This window comes from Sus scrofa, chromosome 6 (genome assembly GCF_000003025.6).
Source record: "Sus scrofa isolate TJ Tabasco breed Duroc chromosome 6, Sscrofa11.1, whole genome shotgun sequence".
Classification (NCBI taxonomy): domain Eukaryota; kingdom Metazoa; phylum Chordata; class Mammalia; order Artiodactyla; family Suidae; genus Sus; species Sus scrofa.
In genome coordinates this window covers 156,956,203-156,973,101 of record NC_010448.4, presented here as the reverse complement: position 1 = coordinate 156,973,101, position 16,899 = coordinate 156,956,203, and the positions used below count along the sequence as shown (strand labels likewise).

Sequence of the window (16,899 nt, the reverse complement as noted above, 5' to 3'; positions counted from 1 at the left end):
AACTTTACCAAAGCCTGCAGATCTGCCCCAGGGCTAACTTTCCATCCTCCTACAGTCCAAAGGGTAAGGCCTGGGCTTCAAGCCGGGCAGTCCTAGCACTGCCTTTACGTGATATGCAGTCAGGTCAATTGCTCTCCTTCTATGAGTCCCTATTTCCTCATTTGATTGGATTGTTGATAGTTAAATAAGGTGTATGGAAGCTGCGAGCAAACTTCTCCCCCTCCTGAGAAACTTAGGAGGATCTCTTCCAACGGCCACTTTTCAGTCCATGATTTGTTGTAACTTCTTAATAATTTGCTCTTTTGCCAGATAGCGAAAACCTCCTATATCAACACACATGCCTTATTACTGTAAGCCTGACCCTAGGCACCTTGCCTTCTAGGGACAGGAGGAACAGGTGTGTGGAAGGAAGTGGGCACACAGGTGTGGTGCTGGACGCGTGGAGATAAATCAGGTGAGGTCCTCACCCTCATGGAACCCCAGCACGGCTTTGGAGAATGGACTAGAGACCATGATGATGGGGTGAGGACAGTGCAGTGAGGGAGGAACTGCATGTAGGAGCCAGCGTGGGCATGGGTGGATTTTGAGACTAGAGGGCTGGAGTGCCTGGGGAGGCTTTCTGTAGGAGGTGAGGCCTTTTTCTTCCAGGAGCAGAAGACTTTATTCTGGTCCAGGCCTTGGAGGAGGACACACAGGGCACCCTCCTCCTGCCCAGGCCTGGGGCAGGGACACAAGGGCACCCTCTTCCATGGCCAGGGGTGATGGTGAGATTGAAGACATAGACTGATGTTCATTTGTAGAATCTTGGGTTCTGGCTGTGCTGGGGGATGGTGAGCCAAAGGCTGGGTTCGCTGGTAGCTGCACAGCTTGAATTTTCTGCTGGTTGCATCCGTGCAGGATGCTAGGGGGAGGCAGGGAGTCCAGGGCAGAGCTTGGGGATGAATGGGGCATGGGGAGGATGAGTCAGAGAAGCAGCCTACTGTTAGCATCTTCCCTCTGCTTTGCAAGGACAGGGCTCTACTAGGCTGGAGGAACCCCACCTGGAGGAGCTGAAAGTGGCCATGCAGGGCACAAAGCTGTGGCTGAGATTGGCACTCCGCTGCAGGAAATTTTTATTGTTGTGCTCTGAGCTGTTGCCTGAGACTACGGGTTGGCTGCATGGGTCCATAGTGAGGTGGGAGCTGAACAGTTCCATAGGTGCTGCCTGGGCTGCTTGGAATTGTCCATGTTCTGGGGTTCCTGTGGAAGCAACAGCTGGGCCCACGTAGTGGCAAGTCATATGCATCTGGGGTCCAAATATCTGCTTGGCTCTGTCAGCGGGCATGAGGATGCCTGGGTGATTGTGTCCTCCAGTGGTCCCCAGGATGCGGAGGAGGTGAGCTCCTGGGTGCACAGCTGATGTCAGAGTGGTCAGGTCATTCTGCTCCTTTTGCCTTTGATTTTCTTCACATAGAGCTTTCTCAAGCTGCAGGAAAACTGGGTGCTTTTCTTCCTGTGGGGCTCAAAGCTTCTCCTGCAGTGTCAATATTTGTTCCCTGGTCTCCCCCAGTGGCATGCTCTCTCCAATCTTCTCTTTTTTTCCTTACTTCCTGCTCTTCCTTCATCTTCTGTTCCATTGTCTTGTCCACCTCTTCTTCCTTCTGCAACTTGAGCTCTAGGAGCACAGGGTTGCCCTGGTATATTTGGGTGGTGGGTGCCTGGCTCTGTCACTGACTGCCAGACTTAGGATGGGCCTACCTTCTCTTTGCTTTCTCTACAACCTCCCTGTGCCCCCGCCCCCACTCCTCAGAGGTGTGGAAATTTTTATTGTCGATTGACCAGAATGAGTGGAGGATAGGACAATCAGGCAGAGAGAACAACAGGAAAGTGAGAAACTTGCCCTCGAGTTGGAGGCAGAAGTGATGCTCTCAGAGTTCCAGGAGGTTAGGGAAGATGTCTTGGGGTTAAATAAAGAGGACTCAGAGGAACCAGGTTGAAGGAGCTGAGTGTGATGAAATACCCCTGATGTGCCTGGGAATGAAATGCTTCTGGATATGCATGTAAGCAAATCACAACTTCTGGGACCCAGACAGGATAACCTGGGGAATTACAAGCTGGTAGGGGTTCACTTAGGCTCAGTCCAGACATCCTTACCTGGTAGCTCCTGATCTGCTATGCTCATTGTTCCCCTGGAATATACTGGAGGCCAAATCTGTTGTAAATGTTGGCTGCTATGTTTGTTGTGTCCACAGACAGGGCTCAGGTGCGGGGTGACTCCCTTCCCTCATGACCTGGTTTGAGCAAACACCATTGTAAAAGATACATGTATGCTTTTGTATTTATTCCCAGCTATACAAGCAACAGGTTCGTCATAGAACATTGGGAACACATAGAACAAGATGGAAAGAAAGGAGTTAGGAACCTCAAAGACAGAATGTATGGGCAATGAGGTTCTATTGTATAGCACGGGGAACTACATCCAGTGTCTTAGGATGGAATGTGATGGAAGATGGTATGAGAAAAAGAATGTGTTATATTTATGACAGGGTCACTATGCCTTACAGCAAAAATTGGCACAACACTGTAATCAGCTATACTTTAGTAATTTTTAAAAATTTTAAAATGAAAAAATTTTCACCGATAAGGAGTAAATCATGAAAAAAATAAAAACATCGAAGAAATCTGATATCAGAGATTGCAGACATTTTTAACATTTTGGTGTAACTTCTTCCAAGTAGTTTTTTTTTCTTTGTACATGTGCATTTACGTATGTGCACACAGAAACATGTTCATATGTTTAAATCTTACAACCTGCTTTATATTAAGCTGCCGTAAAGAAATAAGATGATCTTAGTTGACATAGCTTGTATTTTACTGGCTCCCCTGCAACCCTCTTTTGCAAAGGCCTCCTGAATTATTTCTAGGAAGTTCTAAGGAATTCCTCAGATGAACTTAGGAACTACTCCTCTGTTTTCACTTTCAGAATTGTGGTCCTTACACCGATATTCACTCTGGAGGCCTCCATGTCCTGAATGTGCCTTGCTTTTGCTGCTGGGGCCTGCCTTTGAAGATTTTCCTTTTTTTTTTTGCTTTTTCTTCTTCTTTTTTTTTTTTTTTCTTTTTCCATCTGCACACATGGCATATGGAAGTTCCCAGGCTAGGGGTCGAATCGGAGCTGTAGCTGCAGGCCTATACCACAGCCACAGCAATGTGGGATCTGAGCTGTGTCTGTGAACTACACCACAGCTTACAGCAACACCGGCTCCCCGGCCCACTGAGCAAGGTTAGGGATTGAACCCACTTCCTCATGGATACTAACTGGATTTGTTCCCACTGTGCCACAGTGGGAACTCCTGAAGCTTTTTCTAATGGTCACTGTCGTGAGTCTTACTGCTGCTATGTATATTGGTCCCTCCTGGTGCCCTGGAGCTGTCCTCCAGGTACAGAGCACAGCTGAGCTCTCCAGAGAGTCTAGGAAACCAAAGCCAAGCTGAGATCCCTATAAAGGTGGAAGTCTCTGCCCCTTTTGGCCTAACTTTGGGGTGCAGACAGCCCTGCTTTCGGCCCTGTGTAGCAATGTCTGCCAGAACTCCTATGGTAAAGAAAACAGCTGTGGTCAAGAGACTTGAAAGATGGCTGCCCTCAACTCCCCTCCCTGAAAGCACCTGCTGCCTGTCACATCAAGCTTGGAGTCCAGTCCCCTACCCTTTGAATCTGGGCTGGCCCTAGTGACTTCCTAGCAGCAGAATGTATCCAAGAGCATGTCCCGGGACTTCTGAGACTAGGTCATAATAAGGCTTGCCACTGCTACCTGGGTCTCTTGCAATGCTCATTCTCAGCTACTTCTTCTCAGAACCCAACTACCTGTGATGAGAAGCCTTACAGAGAGAGGGTCCACATGTAGGTGCTCCAGTTGACAGTCCCATCTGAGGGCACAGTCAGCACCAACTGCCAGGCATGGGAATGTGCCATCTTGGGTTTCCAGAGTCCAGCCTCCAGTGACTCCAGCCCAAACCACCATTGGACTGCAGCCACTGAAGAGACCCTGAGAGAGAATGGCCCAGTTAGCCATGGATGAAAATGGTACATTCTGTTCTAAACCACTAAATTTTGGGGTAGTTCACTCTCTTTAGACAGCAAAACCTTCTCTCTCTTGGCTTAGATATATTCTGAGTCCCCCAGGAACTGAGTGATAGACGTCCTGCCTTCCTTAGAGCAGCCCCGCCCTGCCTATACATGAGCCTCGTGTCTCTGTTAAGCTTGTCTGCTTGGCCCCTCCCTCCTGGTGCTGACTTCCCTCCCAGGACAATTCCACTGGACTCGTCCCATCATTCCACCCATCATTTCTAGACATGCCTCAGTCCCAAGGGGAAATATTGCTTAAGCTCCAGCTGGGAACTCTGTATGTGTAAACAAAGAGTTTACTGTATATGCAATTGTACTTATTAAATTCTTGTTTCATTTAGTGTTGTGTTGCAGCAATGATGTCATTAAAAATTCCACAGAATTAATATTCCATCATTTGAATTTATATCATTGTCATTTACCTGTTTTTGGAAAATTGCTCCTCTCTCTCTTTTTTTTTCCTTAAATTCTAAAATAAAGGCTGAGGTGAATATCTTTGTCCATAAATCTTGGCTCAGTTTCTTATCTTAAGGAAATAATTAAGTACTCAGCAAAGGGTATGATATTTTTTAAAAGACAATCAATGTATAATGTCAAATCACTTTTCAGAAAGATTGTACCAGGTTACCCACCACCAGTCAAGTAGGCAGAAATGAGAATAATAATGATTGTTGTTAATAATAATGAGATGAATAATCTTATTTTAATTTTAATTTTTCTGATTCTTGGTGATGTCAGTGAAAAGTTGTTTTACTCTTTCGTATTTCTGCTATAATTTTTCTTTTTATTTAGCCATTCTTTTTTTTTTTTTTTTTTGGCTGCACCTATGGCATATGGAAGTTCCCAGGACCGGGATCGAATCCAAGCCACAGCTATGACCTATGCTCTAGCTGTGGCAACACTGGATCTGTAACTCACTGGACTGGGCCAAGGATTGAACCCATGCCTCTGCAGTGACTCAAGCCACTGCAGAGACAATGCCAGATCCCTAACCCACTATGCCACAGCAGGAACTCCTTCTTTGGCCATTCTTAATTATCTACTATGTGCCAAGAAATCAGCTTGACCATAGGAAGTGAGGATTTGATATATAACCTCAAGAGTGGACCATGTGGTTTGAGGAACGGAGTTGGGAGCATGAGGTGAAGAGAGCGCCTAACTCGGGGCATGAAGATAGGGAAGACACATCCGGGGAAGTGTCTGGGGAAGTGATGGGGAAGGCCCTAGAGGGAGGGCCCAGTGGGCTTGAAGGACCAGGGAAGCCAAAGCCTCACCTAAGCTAATGTCTAAAGGATGAGTAGGAGATAACCACCTGGACAGGAGAGAAAGAAACAGGTTCAAAGAAGGGAATAACAGGCTTTGAGAAGGGGAGGCTGTGTCAGGGACACTAGGCAGCCCTGTGCAGCCAGACTCTGGGCTGGGATGAGGTGGAGAGGTTAAGAGATGAGGCTGGGAGGCTCGGAGGAGCCAGGTCCCACCTTCTTTCTCACATACTTACATATGACCTCTTGTCTTCTGTGTTTTAGCTGTGTGAGTTGGGAAAGTTACTTAACACTCCCCCCCCCCCATGCAACAGTTTTCTTATCTTTAAAGTAGACATGAAATAATACTGACTTCATAGGGTTAAATTGCTTATGAGGATAAACTGAGATCTTACATGCATGTGAAGGGACGAACCTTTTCACGTAATGCTAGAACATAGTGCCAACTATTCTCTATTAAAAGTTTCTTGGAGTCACCTGTTTGATCCAGGACTCTGTAAGTGAACCTAGCTAGGCCATGTGCTCAGAGCCACTCTACTATCAGCAAGGGTTCTCAGTTGCAAGCAGAATATTAACTCTGGCATCTTCGCAAGAGGGGGTTGGAGGCTCCAGCATCAGTAGACACTAGAGGACCAGCCTTGGGAAGAAGACAGGAATCAAGGAAACTTTTTTTTTAAAAAATAGGGCTGCATGTGCAGCATATGGAAGTTCCAAGGCTAGGGGTTGAATTGGAGCTACAGCTGCCGGCCTATGACACAGCCACAGCCACAGCAACTTGGGATCCAAATCGCATCTGTGACCTACACCACAGCTCACGGCAACACTGGATCCTTAACCCACTGAGCGAGGCCAGGGGTTGGACCCGCATGTCCATGGATACTAGTTAAGTTTGCTACTTCTGAGCCATAATGGGAACTCAAGAAACTCTTTAGTTGTCAAGGAGACAAATAGCCAAAGACAACCATTCATGTTCTGGAAAATAGCCAAGTTGTACCATCCCTCGGTACCCTCACCACTGATGCTGGACAGCATGGCAACTGAGAATGAACCCTAATCTTCCTTCATCTGAGCAACTTTGCGGGGTGCTGCAGCAGAAGAGAGTGAGGAGTCCCTCCACCCACTGTGACTTTCCTCCTGAGTGTAGGCTGCTTCTTCCCATGGGGTTTCCTGCCACATAAGAAGAGCCATTGCTGTAAGAATGAACAGATGTCCCTCTGTGTGCTGCCTCTTTGGCTGCCCAATCTCTACGCAAACCTTTCTTTCTAAACATATTCTTTTTTTTGTTTTGTTTTAAAAATTTTTATTGAAATATAGTTGATTTATGGTGTTGTGTTAGTTTCATGTGTATAGTAAAATGATTCAATTATCATATACATATATGTATAGTTACATATCACACACCCACCCACACCCACCCACACACACAAATCCTTGTTACTGTTGAAAAAGTAACTTCTCCTCAAAGGAACAAAAACAAAAGTCTTACTGGCTATTTCATCCAGATGGTGCCTCCAGTTCTTTCTGGAAATCTATTTGAAAAGTTCGCTATGTCCCACATATATAGTAAGTAGTGGGGAAAGTGGAGAGGAAAGAAGAAACTTCAGTAAAATATGTGAATATTTGACACTGTTAAGGAAGGAAATATCAGATAGAGGCTCTGGTTCTTGTTTCTGCATAACTGACATTTGCGACTTTTCTTCACTATTTCATTGCAATGGCTTTTGCCTTCAGCCAGTGCTTTTCTGGTCACCCTGGTTGGTAGCCCAGATATTTAGTTTTAAGGGACATATGCCCTTGGTTTCGGGCTGAAGAAATTTCCCACTAACCTTTGCTATTAGATGTGGCAGAATCAGGGGTCCCCAGCTTCCAGTCTTACCACTCCTGTGTTCCTATCACTACGATCTTATTTTTCCTTGACAGTCAGGGTCAAACATGGCCAGTGTGGTAACTGGCCTTCTTTTCAGGCTCTTTGCTCCGGGGCACAAGGAATCGGAAATGACCAAATGGACGTAGTAAGTTCCAGTTCAGCATCACTTTTGTTATGTCACCTCATGGAAACAGTTCTCCCCAAAGAGTCACTTCCTCCCAAATCACTGAGCCAGTAAGTCCCAAACTTGTGGGTGTGGGAAGCAGGATTGTGAGTGGGTGTGAGGGGTGTAGCCTCCTTCAATCCCTGGGTTCTGGACACTTTATTCTGTCAGCAACATCATCATCATAAGTTGTTCCCTTGTTCTGAGTAGTTGTCACTTTCTGCAGGATGGTGCCCGCCTTGTGAGCTGTTACCCTGCTAGCGTGGTGGCGGATTTCTGGGACCCCATTCTGTGAGTACAGTAGCACCTGACAAAGTGCATATTATAAAACAATCAAAGCCTGTGGGCATTAAAACCATTCCTTCCTCCTCCCTCTGTCCCCTTTCTCTTCCTCCCTTTCTGCCCCCACATCCCTCCCTTCCTTGCAAAGCAGATGAAGGAAGAAAGGTACTGCTTGGAGTTTTGCTTCCTGGGTAGATGTCCCTTCTATGTGGTTCATGGGTGGAGCTACAAAAAACTACAGTGCTTCTATCAGTGCACTTGTCAGAAGTATCTTCCCAGGAGGCTGTAGCGAGGGGTGATGGAAGAGATGGATTATGGCGCGAGAGTGCGTTCTGGCCGTGGAAGTGTCCTGCTCCTGCCATTTCCTGGTGCCTTAAGAAACTGTGGAACCTGGTGCCATGTCTCATGCACACTGTTTTCTTCTTCTGATGGGATGATGCCACTCATGTACTTTTTTGTTTTTGTTTTGTTTTGTTTTGCTTTTTAGGGCCTCACCCAAGGAGATTCCCAGGCTAGGGGTCAACTTGGAGCTATAGCTTCCCACCTACACCACAGCCACAGCAATGTGGGATCTGAGCCTTGCCTGGGATCTACACTACAGCTCATGGCAACGCCAGATCCTTAACCCACTGAGCGAGGGATCAAACTTGCTTCTTCGTGGATACTAGTTTGGTTCGTTACCACTGAGCCACTACAGGAACTCCTGCCAGTCATGCACTTTATGGCTGGGTGAATTGTATAACACCCTGTCCACAGAGCTCAGCTAGGTGTGGGTGCTTATTTCACGTCCCATTTTCAGTCCTTTGGTCTCCAGTGGGGCCCACTAACAATCCGTCCCATGTTTTTTTTTAAGAGGAGCATAGTCGTTTGCCTGGATTTGTTGTTAGACCTCAGAGCTCTTTACCATGAACCTCATACTGAGACTTGCTGCCCGTGCCATATAGCATTCTGCTCTGGCACAGACACCCTAAGCAGTGTTGGATCTTCTAGCTCATAAGTCTAAGAACTTACTGCATTACAGCCTGGACTAGGCAGAGAGCCTCCTCCTATAGCCTACTGCATTCAAAGCTGGTAGTTTATTTCCCAGATGGTTAAAGTGGCAGCAGGAATGGAGTGTTACATTGTCTCCAGAATTCAGAGGCCCACCAATTATTGTTTCTTTTTAAGTGGTAGGAAGTGCAAGGTACTACAGCTTGACATTCACTTTGGGGAGACTGTTCCCACAGGCCTTCAACCACTGGTACCCATGGAATTCACAGAAGTCAGGTAGCCCGTTTTTTGTGGGATTTCTCTCTCATCCCTTGGCTTGCATGCATTTTACCAAAAACATACTTACTATTTCCTACATTCTGGTCCTAATCAAATGATGCTATTAATATAGTGGACTAACATTTTGCCACCTGAATGGAAAGATGATGAAAGTCTTTGTGGCTAAGTTGTGGTGCAGACCAGTTTGGAGTTTGGGTATTGTCTTGAGACCGATCAAGGATACTGCTGTTTTTGCCAGCTGAAAGCAAACGTCTTCTTATCTTTTTCTGATACTTTTAATGTTACTAAATCAAGTTCGGCTGCTCGCTGCTGGGAAAATCAATACTCAAGAGGGAGACAAATGTTAGTATAAAAGGAACATTGCTTTTCATCAGAATGCTGGCAGTGTGGGGGAGATAATGGATTCCGTGTCCCCCAAAACCACTTCTGAAGATTCTGCTCGCCCATGAAAGTTTTAAAGGGAAGAAGGGAAGTCGCCTCAGTTAATCATCGAGATGGGGGTTCAAGGTCATCACCATCCCCTACTGCCTGCAGGCTCATCAACTTCTTGTGATTTTCCTCTAGATGTTAACCTTGTTCACAGTTTGGTCACAAGATTACAGAAGGGGAAGCTAGGGAAGAGGTCTGATCATCTGTTAATTACTTATTTCTCATTTCCACCTCTTTGATCTATGGTAAGAATCAACAAGTTAGGCAAGGTAATTGTGTAATTAAAAGATTTGAAAGGTGTGCTTGGGCCGGAGATGAGTAAAGTGTAGGGGTGCCTGGTTTAAATATTAGTTCCAATATAAAGTGACAAGAAAAGGGACTTCCTGCTGAGGATGATTTCTGCAAAGAGCTGCTTACAATTATAGGAAAAAAAAATCAGTCACTGCGTACGAAGTGTCAGATATTAATGATTTACTTCAGTAAGGAACAAATCCAGAACAGCAGGTTTTTGGAAATACCACCTACTTCTTTTTATTCAAAATCAACATTGCCCTTCAACTGTCAATCACTGATGATGCCATAAATTTTTGCAATTCCCCCTATGAGTTCCCTGGGCCCAATAATGACCTTCTTCTTGCTGTTTTGAGTTTAAAGCCCACTGGGATACAGTAATCACATATTAAAACATCACATTTATTGTTGATGAAGCTGATTGAGGAATGTGGCTTTGGATCTGAGGCCAAGTGCATTTGCTTATATTTCACCCCTGAATTTTGACTCCCTCCTAGTCATTGGCACAGCAGGCCCACCACAGGCCTTAGCCTAGGGCTACAACTTGCCGCAGGAAACGTAAGGCATGGAGAAGCAAAAACTATGGGTTCCTGTAGGCGGACAAGTTTAGAAAATGGGGAGGAGGTTGGAGCTTCATTGAGCATGTAGAATTCCTTTTCCCAGACTTACCAAATACCTATCATAGAAGCAGCTGACTTTTTCTCCTCTTGTGAAGAAAAATCAGTGAGGAATGGAGGAAGGGAGCAGCGGAACTGCTCTAGGTGCACGACCTGCCTGCAAAGCCCGCAGTCTCGGGGGATGGGAGTTATGTCCCCATGCCTTCCTGTCACTGTGACTGCACAGCTGGATCCAGCAGAGCCTACCATGAAGAAACCTACCTATCCCTCCCTCTCTGCATCACTGTCTCAGAAGCCTCACAGGTGGCTAAGTTCACATGGATGTGCTCTGGGTTCCACCACGTCACGGTGGCCTATCTCCTATCTTCTGGTGGGGGAGTGAAGAGTGGGGCACGGTGTCCACCAATAGCAGGTATCATGGGAGATGCCTCCCCAGTACCACTGGGGATTGGATATTGAACAGCCAGAAACTAAATAATTGCCCCTCTACTCCCCAGATGTGTCCACGTTTATACACCCCAGAGGAGGGTAATCGAAGCATCTTCTGGTTTCCAGATTCCAACCTAAGTCATCACCATTCCTGCTCCTTTAGCTCCTGGCCTGCCAGTCACCAGCCCCAGCCTGACTCTGTGTGCTAGATTCCATAACTCTCATTTAGGACATGCATTTTGATAGTTGTCTCCCTGTTAACTGCAGAAAAATGGTTATTCTCCTGACCCTCCCTGCCTTGGCCTGGAACTCCATGGACCTCATCAGGACTTGTTTTGTTCAGAACATCCCACGCTGGCTGAGTGTTTGCTCTGTGTTTGCATGATCATCAGTGCTGAAGACACAGGATGGATTAAAAGTGGCCTCTACCCTCTCAGTACTTTCCCTGTGGTGGAGAGAATAACTCTGTCCTAATTCTCTATCTGGGTATCATCATGTCGTGATGGAGCAGCTCAGATGGGGTTAAAAAAGACTTCATGGAAGGGCCAGAGTTTCATGGTTTTGGCCAGGCTGCTTGTGCTTGTTTCCTAGGACTGCTATAACAATGCCCCCCAAAATGGGGGGCTTAAAGCCACAGAAATCTATTCTCTCACAGTTCCAGCAGCTAGAAGTCTGAAATCCAGGTTTTGGTTGGGTTGGTTCCTCTAGAGGTGCTGAGGGTAAATCTGTTCCATGCTTTTCCCCCAGCTTCTGGTGGCTCCCTGCAACCCTTCCTGTTCCTTGACCTGCAGCTGCATCAGGCCGGTCTCTGCCTCCATCTTCAAGTGATGTTCTCCTATGTCTGTGTCTCTTCCCTTTAAGGATTCTAGTCCTATCAGATCAGGACCAAGCCCAATCCAGTATGACCTCATCTGAATTTGGTTACATCTACCAAGACCCCATTTCCAAATAAGGTCATAATCACAGATACAGGGGGTTAGGTGGGGCCTCTGTGAGGGACACAGTTCAACCCATGACAGTACTAAATTATTAAGGAATTTCTTTCAACTACATTTCCTTAAACCTAATGCATTTTTTTTGTCTTTGAAATAAAGAATACATTTTAGAAGCAGATCCCCTTCTTAAGTTTTCTATCCTAATTATTATCATTCTGCACTATCTAAAAAATTCCAGATTCTAGAGGTTGCATGTCTATTAAAAAAATGTCCTCCAGTTATGGGTGTGGCCTGCTTCAAGGAAATCAAAGGAATGCTTTGAATTCTCGCCCAGGAAGAAATAAAACATCTCTGAACTGGAATATTCAGCGTCTAGGTAGGGTAGGAATTATTAAATGAAAAGGCTTATTTTTTCAGGGAGGAAAAAAACCCCAAATAAATAAAAATCCCTTCACATTTGGGATACAGCCAAGCCTCCATATTGGGAATGAGGGATCCTACAAATATATTTATTTCAGTTCAACATTTATGTCTTCAAGGGTTGTATTATTAAAAAGTCATAATAACTTTTCAAATTCCTGCAGTGAATGCAGTTTACTAAGTGCTTTTGCGTAGGAACTCAGTAATGCCGCAAACTATTGAGAGAGACATTTTTTCACATGTGAGGAGATTGAGGTAAACCAGAGATGCACTGACTTGTCCAAGAGCAGGTGGCTGGTCAGCTGACCATGGTGTCGAGAACACTGTCTCTCTGGTCAAAAGTTCCAGATAATTCCACAGGGCATGCTAGTGGAAGGTGTGGGTTTTCTTTATTATTAAAAATTTTTTTTTATTATTATAGTTGATTTATAATGTTCTGTCAATTCCTGCTGTTCAAATATATATATATATATATATATATATATATATATATATATATACTGTTATATACAATATACATACTATGTATATATATATATATGTATGTACACACACACTATTTTCTTAGATTATCTTCCATCACGTTCTATCACAAGAGATTGAATTTAGTTTCCTGTTCTGTACAGCAGGACCCCATTGCTTATCCATTCTCAATGTAATAGCTTGCATCTACTAACCCCAAACTTCCAGTCCATCCCACTCCCCCCTCCACTTTAACAACCACAAATCTGCTCTCCGTGTCTGTGAGTCTGTTTCTTTCCTGTACATAGGTTCATCTGTGCCATGTTTTAGATTACATATATGAGTGATACATATGGTATTTATCTTTCTGAGTTACTTTATTTAGTATGAGAATCTCTAGTTGCATCCATATTACCACAAACGGCATTATTTTTTCTTTTTTATGGCTGAGTAGTATTTCATTGTATATATGTACCACATCTTCTTAATCCATTCATCTGTAGATAGACATTTAGGTTGTTTCCATGTCTTGGCTATTGTGATGAACATTGAGGTATATGTATCTTTTTGAATGAAAGTTTTGTCTGGATATATGCCCAGGAGTGGGATTGCTGGGTCATATGGTAGTTCTATATTTAGTTTTCTGAGGTATTTACATGCGGTTTTCCATAGTGCTTGTACCAATTTACATTCCCATCAACAGTGTAGAAGTGTTTTCTTTTCTTCACCTCCTCTCCAGCTTTTGTTTTTTGTAGACCTATTAATGGTATCCTTTCTGACTGGTGTGAGGTGGTACCTCAATGTAGTTTTGACTTGCATTTCTCTAATAATTAGTGATGCTGAGCATTTTTTCACATGCGTCTTGGCCATCCATATATCTTCTTTGGAGAAATGTCTATTTAGGTCTTCTGCCCATTTTTCAATTGGGTTGTTTCCTTATTTTACTTTTTAATTCTTCATTGAACTTGAATATATAGAGCAATTGATAAATAATTAAATTCAGATAATTTGTTTGCAATTGATAAATAAAACTTTACCAAGTACTGGGCATACATAATTATTTCCCCCAAGTACTTGACAGACATAGAAACCAATAGTTTCATTAGAAATGATATTCCCACTAATCTAAACATTGTGATAGACAGTGCCCTGGTGTCAAGGATCTTGTGGGGGATGAATCCACCTGCTTGGGGGAGGGCATGGCTTCACAATTTAGGGGACGCACGCTGAGCCTTGGAGGCCAGGGAGTAAGCCAGGCAGGGTGGGAGGTGGAATCATTAAAGTCTGCCTGCAGGGGATGTATGGGGTGGCATGTGTGGAGGAGTGGCAAGTGATGGGACTGCATAGGTAAGCAGGGTCCTATCCCGAGGATCTTGAATGAAAATCTAAATGTCAGACTTCATTTTGTGGGCAGTACAAGACAATGGACAGGGAAATGGGGAGAAGTGGTTATTTCAAGCCAGTGGTTCTCACTTGGAGACAGTTTGCCCCCTTCCCTCCTGCTCCCCATCCTGGACCTTTGGCAGTATCTGGGGACAGTTTTGATTGTCACAGCTGTGAGGAGGAATTTGCTATTGGCATCTAGTGGGTAGAGGCTGGTTATGCTACAAAGTATTCTGTAATGTACAGGACACTCTCCCACAGCAAAGAGTTATCCAGATAAAAGTATCATTAATGCCAAGGTTGAGAAACCCTGTTTTAAACAAGGGAATGAGATTTCTGATTTTTCTGTTTTAGAAAGGCAAGTTGGAATTGCTGTAAGGGCTAGGGAATTGCTATATGAACCAGCTACCTTATTTTGAATATTCCTCCTTCTTTGGTATTTTCATATTCAGTTTTATTTTTATCCTCCTTTGTCTGCGATGATCTACTAGAGGGTAATCTATGAGCTGAGGGCTCAGGTGAATGGCTCCCCCTAGAGTTGTGCAGTGCACAGACTACCTACGCCCTGATGGAAGAGTTTAAATTTGATGAATGAATGAACAGTGAACAAATGACTGGGCAAATCCAAAGAAAGGAAAACTAATTGCATACCAGGTGATGCTGAAGGAGAAACTTGCCATTAAAAATCCCAGCAAGGTATCACACCGAATTTCCGGAGTGCACTGGAGTGGAAACAAACAGCTCTCTGCCAGCACCCTCTTGGCTGACACTTCAGAGTCTCAGCTGCCGAGGCACCTCGGAGTGGAAGCTGGGTTTAGACCCTGGAAAATTACTAGGTTTTCTGGTCTCCTGGGCCCTCTGCAGCCTTATCAGTATAGCTTTGTCAGGGTTTCCATCATAAACCGTGGGTGTGGGGCTAAGTGGCCTGTAAAACCTGGCTCCAGGCTAATGCTGGCAGAAACAGAGCCTGCTAAGATGCAATTAGTTTGACTCGTGGAGTCTTCGGTTGGCTTCTTTGCTTAATTGGGAGAAAGCAACCAAGAAATACAGAGGTTTTGGTGCTCCTTCTGTCTCAAAGGACAGGCACAGAAAAGCTTCTGCAGCAGGGATGGAAAACAGGCCTGTCGCCAGTGCTGAGCTCTGGAAAGGAGGGGTTTGGAAAGAGTTGCCCACCAGAAGTGGAGAAATACTGCTGGGCAGGGGCCAAAGACAGCTCTGTGACCTGGACCGGCCCCTACCTGCCTGGCCCTTCATGTCCCTGTGGTTAAATCATGTGGTCCTCATGGCCAGCTCTTGTCCTTGCACAGGGTGTTCTGGGATGGTTGCAGCAAAATAAAATGCTTGTTTAAATCCAGGCTTCACAACATAAGCCCCTTCACTCGATGGTGACATTCATTTATTACTTCCCATTGCCTATTATTGCTTCTTTGTTTGAGGTGAGTAGTCTGGAAGCTGAATCAGACCCTGCTCCACGTACAGGCACTGTCCTTGGCCCAAGGATACAGCGTAGGAAGATCCCGGACCTCATGGGATCTTAGTTTCTTCATTTTTAAAGTTGGGAAAATCATACCTAGTTTATGGCATAGGGATGAAGTTTAAGTGAAATAACTTCTAAAATGTCTGTAACACTATCTGGCAAAAAATATGAATTCCTTAAACAGAAAGTTTATGTTACTAATATAGTCCTGATACAATAAAACCAACGTGACAAATGCTGTCCTTGGGGTATGTACAATGCTGTGAAACTCAAGAGGTGTGCGTGCCTGTATCTGAGAGTGGGCAGAGTTGGGAGAGGAGTCAGGGGAAGGCTTCATGGAGGAGGTGATGTGACCTGAGTACTGACAGATTATGAACTTCCCAGGCAGAGAAGAGAGGACAGACCATTCCCCTTGGCAGGAATAGCATATGCACAAGTACTGAGTGTGCATGGTTGGTTTAGAGCATGAGGATGCATCCTTGTATCCTCATTGTAGGGCACAGGTTAGAGGGAGGGATGTGACGGCTCCATGGACCATCCTCTCTGAACCAGTCCTTTCTTCTTTCCTCCCGTCCTCTTCTCTTTCTCATTTTCTTCTTCTTCTTCTTTTCTTTCTATGGATGTACCTGTGGCATATAGACGTTCCCAGGCCAGGGGTCAAATTGGAGCTGCACCTGCTGGCCTACACCATAGCCATAGCTACACCAGATCCGAGCTGCCTCTGTGACCTATCCCACAGTTCATGGCAACACCAGAGCCTTAACCCACTGAGCGAGGCCAGGGCTCGAACCCTCATCCACATGGATACTAATCAGTTTCATAACCCACTGAGCCACAATGGGAATTCCCTGACCTTTCTCATTTTCATAGATCATTTTCATAAATGCAGATTCTTTGGTGCACAGATAAGCATCCTGAGGCAAGGTTCTTTGGCCCTTGATCCTTGGCTCTGTGCTCACTGCTCTCCTGTGGAAGATATGCTCTTTTCTGGGTCCTCTTCCTTCATCAGAGCTGACCTCCCACCTCCGGATCTGCTCAGGTCTCCACTGCTACCCTCTACCCCACTGCTCACTCTGCCAGAGGGCTCGCTCCCATAACGTTCTCTTAAAAATTTTTTATGACTCCTTAGTCCAGGCTCCCAGTCTACCCTGCGCCATATGTGAGCTTGTTAATTCCTTAAAGGGTTCACTCATGGCACATCTTAGGGATGAGGACTCAGATTCACAGGGGAGCAGCTGCTTTCACTCTGGGGAAATGCCGATAGATGTCCATTTTCCAGAGTGAGAGACAGGGGTCAAGTGGAGAGCCGGAAGCTGACAGCCAAACACATTTTGGAACCTGCTGCTGCTGCAGATCATGCTGGCTACTTTTAGACTTGAAATTGAGATTCACAACCTGATGGTGTTACTAAATACCTTGGGTAATGTGCTCCTATTTCTCAGGTCTCAGTTTTCTATTGCATAAATGGGCTAGTAGTGCTAACCACTCCAGAGTGGGCAGATCAGATCT

General features: G+C 45.1%; 1 pseudogene; it reads right to left on the bottom strand.

The window, feature by feature from the left end:
- LOC100512969 overlaps positions 385-16,899 on the bottom strand; it is a 32,900-nt pseudogene continuing 16,385 nt past the window's right edge.